General features: G+C 41.1%; 1 protein-coding gene across 5 annotated transcripts in view; it reads right to left on the bottom strand.

Moving 5' to 3' along the window:
* SEMA6D (semaphorin 6D) overlaps window positions 1–12,233 on the bottom strand; it is a 586,160-nt gene extending 573,927 nt beyond the window's left edge. For 2 of the 5 annotated variants that reach the window (XM_036300565.1, XM_036300571.1), the window contains exon 1: window positions 11,961–12,233. The gene's annotated coding sequence lies outside the window, so the exon portion shown is untranslated. The remainder of the gene's footprint in view (window positions 1–11,960) is intronic. The other 3 variants (XM_036300525.1, XM_036300547.1, XM_036300556.1) reach the window with 2 other exon arrangements.
* Between the last annotated feature and the right edge of the window lie 287 nt (window positions 12,234–12,520).

Here is a 12,520-nt window from a genome sequence, read left to right as displayed (position 1 = left end):
CTAAGATCTGCTAGTATAGCCTATTCATGACACTGTTTCCCACTGTTTAGAATCTGGCATTTTTCCCAGTTACTAAAAACTTAATGAAAAGTAGTCACACAAACCCAACCTGACAGGCTTAAAATCTTTTGTTGGTTGTCTTCTACAATTGCAATTACATGTATATTTAGAATAAAGGACACTGTACCCTTCCTTAGTTGCTCATTCTAACATGTCTCCCATTCTCTTGAACTGTGTGCAACTTTAGAAATTTCCAATCACCTTACTTTTAAATACCTCAGCTAACAATATAAAAGGGTTTATGGCTTATTTAAATAAAGACATTATACATAGCTCTGCCTGCACTCTTTCAAAATACCCAATTAGCACAAGCTACCTTCCAGAGGATTTGCTTTAAGTCAGGAGGAAAGGAATATTATCTCAGAATCAAAGAAGCAAAAAAGAATATGGAATGCATAGCAAACCAAACATCTAAAAAACATTAGACAATTTCCTCATATCTTGAGGGTGCTGGTGGTAATCCCCTCCCCCCCCCCCCCCACTCCCCACCTTAGAATATTTTGCCAGATTGCATTCTGGGCACAACATAAAGGGGTCCAGGATGTCTTTGAAAGGAAATAATGTTCAAAATGTTGCAGCCCCTTCTTATCAGACAGAGGCTCAGGAAGTCTCCCTGCAGCCTCCAAAATACTGCAGGCTCAATTACCCTCGGGGTACAGTGAGCAGCAGCACCGTTAATCATAACCAGGGCATTAAATGCCCTGAAAACAGTTCTGAGTCTGCAGCTTAAGGACCATCAAAGAACTGAGCTGGTCTCTGACAGCTGGGCCATGCTGCCACCTGGAGGTCAGCAGAAGACACAGCTCCTGTGATGCCAGCCTTTCCCTCCACTTCTAGAGGAGCTACAAGGTGGACTGTGTTCAATATCCCCTCCTTCTTGGACACTTAGCCCTGTTCTTCCGATGTCCATCGCTCATTGTTCAGTTGGTAGTGGAGCATCTGAGGCCAATAGCAGTAGGTGAAGGTGGACAGTGCAAAGGTCCCTTGCCTTCCATGCTTTCCTCAGCCACTTCTTCACACACGGTGTAGCCCTATCTTTGGGTGCACCTTCTCTCCAGTTCACCCATCCAGTTATTCAACGTTAGAGGCCTCATGGTCTGTTCTAGAGATAGGACACTGTATCCACCCTCAAAGTGCTCCAACCCCAGGTGACGAGGGACAGAAGGAAATAGAGGGTCGTGGCCCAGTCATGACGAGTGTTCATACTGGGCGAACACCAGATACTGTGGGACACAGGAGGAGTACTTAAATTTGTCAGGGGTGAAGGGCATTAGGAAGCCTCCAGTGCAGTGGTTCTCAACCTTCTGGCCCTTTAAATACAGTTCCTCATGTTGTGACCCAACCATAAAATTATTTTGGTTGCTACTTCATAACTGTAATGTTGCTACTGTTATGAATCGTAATGTAAATATCTGATATGCAGGATGGTCTTAGGCGACCCCTGTGAAAGGGTTGTTCGACCGCCAAAGGGGTCGCGACCCACAGGTTGAGGACCACTGCTCCAGTGGGAGGGACTCTTTGGAGACATAAAGGAAGACCAATGGTGTGCTTTTGAAATCTGATGAGTCTATGGTCAAATCAGAGCTACAAATACAAATCATGTAACTTTCCTAATTTTCATTTTCCTCACCTGAATTTTCTTTTTTTTTAGGAATGACACCTATTTTATAATGTTATCATAGAGGATACAAATGATATGTATTAAGGACCTGGAACACTGCATTAACAACACCAGAGAGTAATTTTGTTTTAGTTATAACTGTTCTAACAGAGCAAGCTAGACTTACCTGGGCAGAGAAGAGGGGCATGGAAGAGACAACACACGCCAAGGTGGATGGGTGAGAGAACACTGTATTTAGGGATTTTCAAGTAGCCTGTTATCATTGGATACATTTCTGTTTTACTCATATTCTTATGTTTCTGTATGTCTGCTTTCCTCCATTATCCTACTCTTTTTTTTCTCTCCCTCTCCGCTGTCCCCATTCAACAAAGGAAAAGTAAAAATTCCACTTGTTTCCAGAATATTAAACAAGCCTTTAGTTTTCAGGTAGTTCACAGTAAAAATATTTAATTGGTGGAAAAAATAGGCACTTGGAAAGAATTCTGTTTTCATCAAATTTCCTTTGGGCAACTTAGTAGAGAACTTGATGGGTAATACATTCTAAGAAAATTCTAGTCTGTCCCTACAGAATGCATTGGTGAGTTTGAGTGAGCTGTAGTGACACCTCCTGGCAAAAGAAAGGGAGCATCAGTTGATACAAAACTTTCCAGGCCTCTACAATTTTATGATCAAAAGCAATACATGAAAACATCCTTTCCAGAACTGTGTTTCTATCTAAAAACAACCTAAAGATATACACACTCACATGTACAACACAAACTCTGGTTCGATTAACTTCCATTTTAAAAACCAGCTAAATCAAAGAGAGAACACAGTGTGGTTGTCCCCCCGCCGCCCCCTCCCCCACCCCCCACCCCACAAGGCATCAAATAATTAATTTGACTTTTTAAAAAGTCTTTAATCCACATATTTTGACATTGTGACAGAGTCCTATTCAACATTCTCTGAAGCCAGAAGTAAAATGCAATTGAAGTTACTTTATGAAGTATTTTTAACCTGGTTCTTTGTGAAACACTGGTATGATATTTCATCTTGAAGGCTGAACTTCAACATTCCAATACCTCACCCCAAATCAACCCAGCATCCCCAAAACTTAAGTTTCCACTTAGACTGTCCCTGACCTGAAGCATGTCCAGGTATATAGTCCACCAATCTACTCGTAACTCCCCTGCACCCTCTCAAACTCTCTGCCTCTTCAAATTGCACGTGTATTCCGACAAGCATTTTTAAAGTACTCTGGACCTTGAAATGTAGTACCCACCAAGTTCTCTACTAAGAAATGCAATTCCATGATTATAATGGTTAGATTCTTAACTAACCAACTAGCCAGCCAGCCAATATTTATTTATTCATTTGCCTAGTACTACATGCCAGACCTTCTGCTAGGAATTGGGGGAAACCAATGTAACCATGACAGGCATTATGCTTACTTCACAGAATTTAAATTCTAGTGGCCAATGAGGGAAAACAGTCAACAAACAAAACATTCAAATAGTAACAAGGTCAGTTAAGAAAACAATGTGTGGAGAGTGAACAAGGAATAGTAGGAATTGACCTTTAGATGAGTTGAAGTCAGGGAAGGGCTCTTAGAGGAGGTGGCAGAAGCTGAGACGTGAAGGACAAGTTTTCCAGCAGGTGCAAAAGCCCTGTGACAGAATGAACTTGGTGTATTCCAGGAAATAGTGAGGAAGCAGAAAGTGACTAGAGTTGATGTTGATGCAGGTGACCATAAGGATTTAATTCAAGGTGCAATGAGAAGTCCTTGGATTTGAAATAAGTAATGGTACAATCTAACTTAGGTCTTGACAAATAACTAATACATAATAGTACTTACTTTGTGCCAATCATGTGTTTAATCATCCTACTAACCTTATATAAGATAGGTATGAATATCCTCAATTTTATTGATAGGAAAGGGAAGTAAAGAGAAGTCAAGTAACTTGCCACCAGTCTCACAGGTAGTGAATAGCTGTGCTGGGATTCATTCCTAGGCAGCCCATGCCTGGAGTCCATGCTTCAAACACTATGCAGTCCTGACTTTCAGATCCTCAGTTCTGCAGGAGCAAGAGTGGGGGAAACCTGCTGGATGCTAAGGTGCTGCTCCAGACGAGAAATTACAGTGTCCTACTGCAGACAAACAGCAGTGGAGATGGTAGAAGTTCAATAGATTTGTGATATATTTTAGCAATAAATTCTATGGGTTTTGATGGCTTGGCTGTGGCAGGCAAGGGGAACGCCGGGTGGGGGTAAACATTTCAATGACAGTTGCATCCCACTACAGAGATGATTTTCACTATTGTGTTTATTCAGTAGACATTTTCTGTGTCATTAGGCCCCTCTCACAAAAAGGTTCTCTCTACTAAGCTGAGTGTATTTTCAAAGGATTTACAATATATAGTTTTGAGTACAGTTTTGAGTTTTTTCTTTTTATATTATATCATCTATTTTTACCTTGTCAATAATTTAAAAAAATAGTTTTTAAATGATGCTTGCTGTACTTTATAGTTTGTTCTTTCTATCTTTGGGCAGATATATCCTTTCTAATTTTTCACTATTCTAAGTAACATACTTTACATAAATCTTTGACTCCAACACTCATTATTTCCCCAGGCTAAACAACTAAACATGGAAGTTCCAGGTCTAAAGAAATAGTTTTATTCACTGGTAAATTGCATTTACATATTTCTACATCACATTCTACTAAAATGTAATAGGTTGAAATATCAGGAAGTGAATAAATATGACAACAGGTGTCTATGGAAATGTTTTTCTGATTGCTTCACTTATATCAGTGAATAGGAAGCGAGGGTGTCATTTGAGGGTGTAAATAGAGATACTGAATGTTTAAGGAGAGGAGGAAGTATGATACAGTCTTCAGGAGAGTGAGTAGAGTAGACTAGTAGAGTAAGATTACTTTATAACCTCAAGAACTTATTTAAGATTAATGAATATGAATATATTTTTCCTTCGGTGTGTTCAGCTAATATTCAGCTGTGTGGGTGCAGGCGTGGAGTAAAAGACAGTTGGGTTTAATCAAGATTAAATTTCCAAATGTTGATCTCTACCTGCTCTGTTGATCTTGGATCTAATGTATGGCTCTTCTTCCCTGGACCCTCTGGATCTTCTATGTGTGCCTCACTTCTCTCTTTTTTTCCAGCAGCTCTATGCCAGAGACCCCTATCTATTGCTTCTTCACCTCTAGACTTCTACTTGTCCTCTTTCCTTCAAATCCCCCATGAAACTTTCCCAGTCTACCACCTACCCACTGTCATAGCTCCCCAAATATCCCATAATGATCTGTATCATTTCATTCGCCACATTTATTCAGTATCTCTAGTCCCCATTTGGTTCTAAATTCCTTCAAGGCAGGGATCATTTTTGTTGTTTGCTTTTCTTTGTTATCTCAGTATCTAGTGTATTCGGTATTTATATAAAAGTGAGCTTTTTCTAATTAATAGATAAATTTCCTAATAAACCTTCACCAGCAAGAAGTCAAGTTACCTTGATTGTACCCATATCCTACCATGCGCTACTAATGAAGACACTTATCAATAAAAAGTAACAGGCCTAAGAACAAAATTTTCAGCTACTAGTCAAAAGTGTTAGAAATAAGAAAATATTTAATTCCTCATGTGATTTGGATCCAACATTTAGTTTATCTCTTTAGCTTTAGAATGACAGTAGTATTTACAACAAACACTATATTTGTATAGAATTCTTTAGATTTTTTAAACATTTCCATGTTTACAATACAACTGTAAAACACACACACATATACACATACCACCCCCACCCCATACACACACACTCTTCCAAAACAATGTCAAGTTTAAATTGAACTATGCAGATTCCGTCTAAGTGACAGTGACTTCTAATTAAATTTTTAAGAAAGGACAGACATTTCACCAATATGGTCAGGAAAGTAGAACATTACAGGCTATGTGCAGCATATGGAAAATATCTAAAGGCAAATACCTTGTAAACTTCTCTAATAAGTTATATCTTTGTGGGTGAAGTTTATAGCTTATATATCTTTGCCTCATGAGATCATGTACAAAATCCATACTGAACATAAAATGAGAAGAATAAAGGAAGGGCTTACTTTTTCATGTTTTTCATGATCATCCTACCTTTAGGCAGACACAGACATGGAATAAAGAAAGGAAGGCACAAGCTTTAACCTAATAACCTAGCGTGGGAACTGCAGATACATTATAATTCTCTCACTGCAATCTTCATACACAAAAGGTAATGGAAAGTAGAGATAAAAGAAACTCAATTGCCATTAGAAAATAAAATAGGATTTCCACTTAGATCTTTAGAGGCAGCTATTTTTAAAAAATTAATTCACTTGATAATTGTTCAAGTTTCTTCCTCGCTTTTTCTGTGAACATTTATCCTATGTGCTCTGGATGGAAATGGATGTTACCAAATCTTCGAGTTCAAATTCACAGCCCCAAAGAGTTAGACATACCTGAACAAGCTGGTGAGGGAGGCTTAACTGGTCTCCAATCTCTTAGGAATAATTTGAAGACAAATTCTCTGCCCAAATATTATTAATTATATATTTAGCACCTTAGGTATCTTATTTCTGAGAGGCTTTAGAGATCAAAAGGGCTGTGAAAAAAAGTGAAGAGAATCAAAGCTAAAACATCAATTTGAATTGAGCTGCACAATGAGAAGTTGCTCCAGCACCTTGTTGCTGTGTAATCTATAAATAACTCTCTGAGGTTCACTTGCCAATTAGGAGTCATCACATGGCATGCACCTTAGATGTCAGCAGTTAATTTGCATGTCAGTGAAACATTAACTTGATGAAAATTTTAAAGCTTTATGCACTATTTATACCATCACTGGAAGCAAAGTAAGTATACTAAAATACACACATTTTCATTATATCCAATGTGCTTTTTAAAAGGCCAAGTTTAAATGGTCAGTATTTATCATTGTCTGAACGTTTGTTTCAGTTTAGGCAACAGTATATTTAGACTTTAAATTATTTTTAACATTAACTGTAATGAAGATATCTGGGGAAAATATGTGGGAGACATAGATGATGAGAAATCAGCTTTCTACTCAGATTTTAAGTCTAATTCAGAGTTTGTGGCCTTAGCCATAAACAGGTCACCCTGGGTCAATAATTTAGTTCAATTTTTTTTCTTCAGGTTTTTACTCTTTCCCCCTTCTCAAGTTTTTTTACAGTCAAAATGAACAGTTTTATGGGTGGTCCCTTCTTAAAGCTTAAAAGGGTTGTTGATTCAAGTACAAAGGGAAACAACCACCGGGCACTTAAACTTAACTACTGTATTTAAGTACAGCACTTAGAACAAACAGTGTATTTACATAGCCAGAGATTTCAGGAGCTGCCATCCCCATAGGGTTTAGTTTGCCATCAGAATTGCTGCTACTGTCAATCAGGTCCACCCAAGGGCTGATGGAATAGCAAGCAACAAAGTCAATGAAAGACAAGAAGGAAAGAGAAAAAGAGAAGGGAAGAGAAAAAGAGGGGAGATATGTCTGGAAGTCTCCAGTACCACAGAATCACAATGATGTTTCCAACATTTATTTTCATCCTCAGACTATTTGGAGTTTACTACACCCAGAGGGTATATATCTTACCAGTTGGTACTATTACTAGTGTTTTTCTATAAAGTGTAAGTTGATTGTCATTAACAATAAGGTCTGAGTTTTCAATTTAATGCAACAGATGTGTGTAAATATGTTGACTCACTTATTAGCTAATTTGTTATGTGCTTATGTCTTCTCTACCCAGCTAGAATATAAGTATCTTTACATCAGAAATCATGCCTTAGTTTGCCTAACATCCACTCAGCATTTATAGTATTACTCAATAATGTTTGAAGGCTTGATTGTATTTCTAATCACTCATTCATATTAACTTTGATGGTTTGTCTCCTTCCACAATAAAAAAATACATTTCGACAAAGAAGGTAAGTAGAATAAGATAAGCTCATTGAGAACAATAATAGGCATATGCATTTCATGTAGCCTTATATGACGAATAAATTAGATCTTGGATCAACTCCGAGCTTTCTAATGGCCAACCAAAACAAAATGTAATCAGTTGAAAAATTCACATTAACTCTGAGATTAAAAACACTAATTTATAATATATATATCAAAAGTATACACAATGATTAATTTGCTTAGTCTTATATATTTATTTCACAATTGCTCATATTACCTGAATGATTATTGGTTACTAAAAATAAGACCTAATTAAATATTTTTTTCTTCATATTAGATTATAGGAAGAAAAAGTAAATTGAACATTTACATGCATTAATTTAAATGTACGTAACCAATTTATTTCTGGTTGCATTTGGTTATGAAAGTTCAGTGTCAACTTTTATCTTCCTCAATAAACTTAATATTCACTAAACTTATGGAAAAAACTGAACTTCTTAAATAAAATTTTTCTAAAATGAACATGAAAGTTTTAACTTTTACATAAACAGAATAGCATTCCCTTCCCTCCCAGCCAGGCATCTACTCCCCACCCCTGGCAAAAAGGAAAAAAAATTAAGAAAACAGTGGGTAGTTTGCATTACTTAGTATGAAGAAAAGTGAATGGAATTAAAGTCACCATTCAAATGTAACAAAGCAAAGACACTATGATACTCTCTTAATTTGCCTATGCTATGTGAAGTTAGTGCTTGAATTACTCAAATGTATATTATGCGCTACATAGCTTGGACTTTTAAAGGTCAAAGAAGTTTCCTGGATGAATTTTATTTAGTGAAACCCACCCTTCTTTTCCTGTGTTAAGTCCTCTTTCCAGGTTTAATAAAAATTATTCTCATATTCTCATTCTCTCTCTCTCTCTCTCTCTCTCTCTCTCTCTCTCTCTCTCTCTCTCTCTCTCTCTCTCTCTCTCTCTCCCCCCCCCCCATTAATTCCTACATATTTTCAATAGCAAATCCCCTAACAGAACATGCTGAAAATATTTACACATAAATGTATGGCATGAGGGAAAAAAGATTCAGAGCCAATAGAGTATTAATTTAAAAGGCAATTAATTTTGAAAAAGAAAAGGGGATGAATATAAACTGAGCAAGAGCCTGACTGATAGTAGAAAGTACAAGTAATTCTCTATTTGGGGGTCCTGAGAAATTTCAGCACGTGGTTCTGGAGTAATGAATGTTTGTAATTCATTAGCTACTATTTTAAAATGCAAAGCACACCATGACATCAATGATGTTCTTTTTCATCTCAACAAATAGGCTATTACAATTAAAGCACTTGCAAAAAGACACTGTATTTCAATATTGACTTTGATGAGATTTCAATGTTTAATAACAATAATTTAATAAAATTTTATACTTCCATAGAAAGAAGAAAATGTGTTATGAGGTTGGTTCAAAATACACGTCGTTGTATACAGCAACCTTTTATGATTATTGAGTAATAGCATTTCTATCCTGAAATTTTCTTTTCCTCTGAATTCTTTAGTAAGCTTTTAGTGTATCTTTAAGAAAATAATCACTATTTATTTAAAAAAAATAGTTTTCCCACTAGAGAAAATAATAGCATTTTAAAGTGCTTGATATTCTTTTCTCACTTTCCATCTTCCTTCAGCTCCTAGACAACAAAACAATGGTTCTTTCTTCATGTGGAACAGTAAACTCAATAAACACAAATGGCTAGGGGGCCTCACAGCAGTGAAATTATGGCTTTAGAAGGACTTTTTTTTTTCTGTGTGAAGAAACAAGTTTAAAAGGACCTTTTTCAACATACTTTACAGTCATACATATTTCAATGATATAATTAAATTGGCAACACTAAAACATTGCTGACTGATAAAGGAGACCAAAATAATTAGGTTTTGGTCTTTGTACAATCAAGATTTAGTGCAGCAATCAATCTGGACAAGAATTTGGAGTCTGGAGACTGCAGGAGATGAAGAAGCAACTAGCTAGAATTGGTCATGTGGGAAGGTGGTTAAATGAGTATACAGTTTATACATAGCTGTGGGTGCCTTCCATATCTTAATCTTCATTAGAATCTGGTTGATTCATTGCTCATGTGGTCCCATACTAAGTTGAACATGGTATGCAAGTAGACACACAAAGAACAGTTTAAAAGATAATCCTACGCATTCATTGAGCACTATTGATATTGAAAATACAAAATATAATAGGCTGAAAATATGTTTTTGTTCAAAGCCGAATAATAAGAGGCACAAATACTGCGATGAAAAGCATTAAAGATATCAACATTAAAGTGATAAAGGAGAGAGAAAGCACTGTGTACTTTCCATTTGTGTATCTGTGGAATTGTGAGTATGGTTTGGTTGCCTACTCAGGTTTCCATTTTTATTTCTCTTCTACCTAACTCCCTCTCCCCACCTTAGAATAGACCTCACAGCTTTCTGTTCTCTAAACAATACTCCTACTGCATGGCTTTTCCCTGTGGAATCAGACTGTGGTCAGAGAGAGGTTTTCATATTATTTCTCCTGGGGGCTGGAACTCCAGGCTTCAGCAGACTGATGCTCTTAGCAAGTCCATCAGGGAAGTCAAAGTAATATTTAACCAGGGCAGTAGAGTGTATTAGTAACTACTGGGGTTTACAACCATAATATAAAATGGAAATACAACCACATGTATACACACACACACACACACATGTGTGTGTGTGTGTGTGATTATATATATATATATATATATATATATATATAAAATCACAATTTTAAAATCTCTTATGTCAAATGCTTATTCTGATTGTTACCCATGCACCTTAGAAAAAGAAGGAATGTCCTCCTCAGGGAAATGCACCCTCCTTTATAGTGGACTAAGGAACCATGAACATATGATATCATTGTCATTTATGGAAAGGAGGGGCGGGGGGGAGGGCCCAAATAAGAGTGTCCTGATCCTCCAACGAAATGAGCAGCACTAGTTGTGTTCTGAGGTCGCCAACCAGGGACAACAGGCTGTCTTTGACTCCGCTGCACATTCCTGCCTCCATGAATGTTGGGTAGCATGTGGCTGGGGCGGGGAGCAGTGGATGTCTATGCTAGCGCTTGGCAGTTTGTAGAGTGGAAAGAGCACTTTGTTTTTAAAAACGGATTCTTCTCCAGCAACCATGCCAGTCGACCGGCTGAAGGCACAAATGGAATAAACACGCATTCCGAAAAAAGTGGGGGGTGGGGCTAAAAAACCCCCCAAAACAACTAAAACCCACACCCAGGAACCTTTAAGAGAAACAGGTGCTAACAAGAGAAAGCAACCAGTTGACAGTAACACTTAAAACTCGATCTTTGTTACCCTGAAGGCAATTTCAATGGGGGGGGGGGGGGAGGGGAATACCGCGCCCTGTTTCTGAGGGTTTGATTCCCTCGGCTGCTTCCGTGAATCAGAGTCAAATCTAAGTTTCACACTCAGGAGCGGTTTTCGCTGTTGACTACTATTGCCCTGCAAGCCCCGAGAAGTCCGTTTGCAAACTGGGTGAGCCCTCTCCTCCTGACGCTCTTGGCCATCACTCCTCCAAGTCGTCACTTTTATCAGCGGTGTCTGTGAGGCTCTGCCGGGCCCCCAAGAACAGTCACCGCGAACAATGAGCCAGACAAGGGACCCACCCATCGAAAGCCAGCCGCCGGCAGCGCGCCTGCCTGCTCCCGGGACGCTCGGGCTGCAGGGCTCTCGGTCCTTCCCCCTCCAGAACCCAGGAGAGCGAGAAGGTGGGTCGTTCTCTCCGCCCAGACCCCCAGGATTCCCCAGCCCGCCTCCCTCACCCACCAGTTAAAGATGTCGCGTCTAAAAAGAACACCCGAAGAGGGGGCGGCGTGGCGGTCCGGCCGGCTGCCCACCCCATCCCACCAGCCCGACTGGGGGGAGGGGGCGGCTGGCACTCACTTGCGCCCGAGTCCGCGGCGCCTAGCATCCCCCTAGGATTTGGGGTGGAGGCAAGAGGTGGGGCCAGGAGCCATAAAGTGGCTTCCGCTCGCTCCCCTCCCCTCCCCTCCCCACCCCACCCCACCCCGGCCTGACCAGGCTCTGGGTTCGGGCAAAGCACAAAAGACGGCGAGCATCGGTGCCAACAACTCCGCCGCCGACCCCGTGCGCAGCGCTGCGCCGGCGAGCGGGCGGCGGGGCCTCGGGCCGGTCCCCGCGCCGCCGGGACGCGGGGTGGCTGGGCGTCCCCGGACGCCGCCGAGGCTCCCGGGGCGCCCTTCGCGCCGCTCCGCCGCGGGAACTCCTCGCTCGGCGCACGCAGGGGCGGAGGCGCGGAGACGCGGGCAGCCAAGGCGAGACTTACTTGGGCACGAAGGTGGAGCCGGGCGCGGCAGGTGTCTGCGCCGCCGGCCCTGGCGGAAGGCGCCGGCGGCCGGCGCAGCTGCGAGCCGGGCTGCACTTGGCGAGGGCGGGGAACTCCCGGCCGCCGGCCCCGCGCCGCGCTCCTCGCCGTCACCGCCCCGAGCGCCGCAGGCACGCGCCTCCCTGCGCCTCCGTCCTGCCGGGGCCGGCGCCCTCCGCTCGCGGCTCCCGGCTCCCCCGCAGACCACACCCTGTCACCTCGGCGGCCCTCCACTCCTTCCTCTTTGACACTTCCACCGGGAACTCCGCGTCAGCGTCCTCCCACCCCCTCAGCCCACGTGCCTCTGCCGCTCCCTCCGCTCCGAACTTCCCCTGCCGAGCCCCCACCTCCGCTCGGAAACCCCAGGGTCGCGGGAAGCTGGGCGGGGACTGACCTGTAGGTCCTCGCGCACGTGCCCCCAGCCCCTGGAGCGCACGGAACTCATGATTGGGATTTTGTTATGCGATGGTTTAGGTATTGTATACTGTATAGGAGGATGCATTTTTTTTTCTGTGCCATTT

The sequence above is a fragment of the Myotis myotis genome, unplaced genomic scaffold (genome assembly GCF_014108235.1).
Source record: "Myotis myotis isolate mMyoMyo1 unplaced genomic scaffold, mMyoMyo1.p scaffold_m19_p_1, whole genome shotgun sequence".
In the NCBI taxonomy this organism is placed as follows: domain Eukaryota; kingdom Metazoa; phylum Chordata; class Mammalia; order Chiroptera; family Vespertilionidae; genus Myotis; species Myotis myotis.
This window is presented reverse-complemented; position numbering and strand designations above follow the sequence as displayed.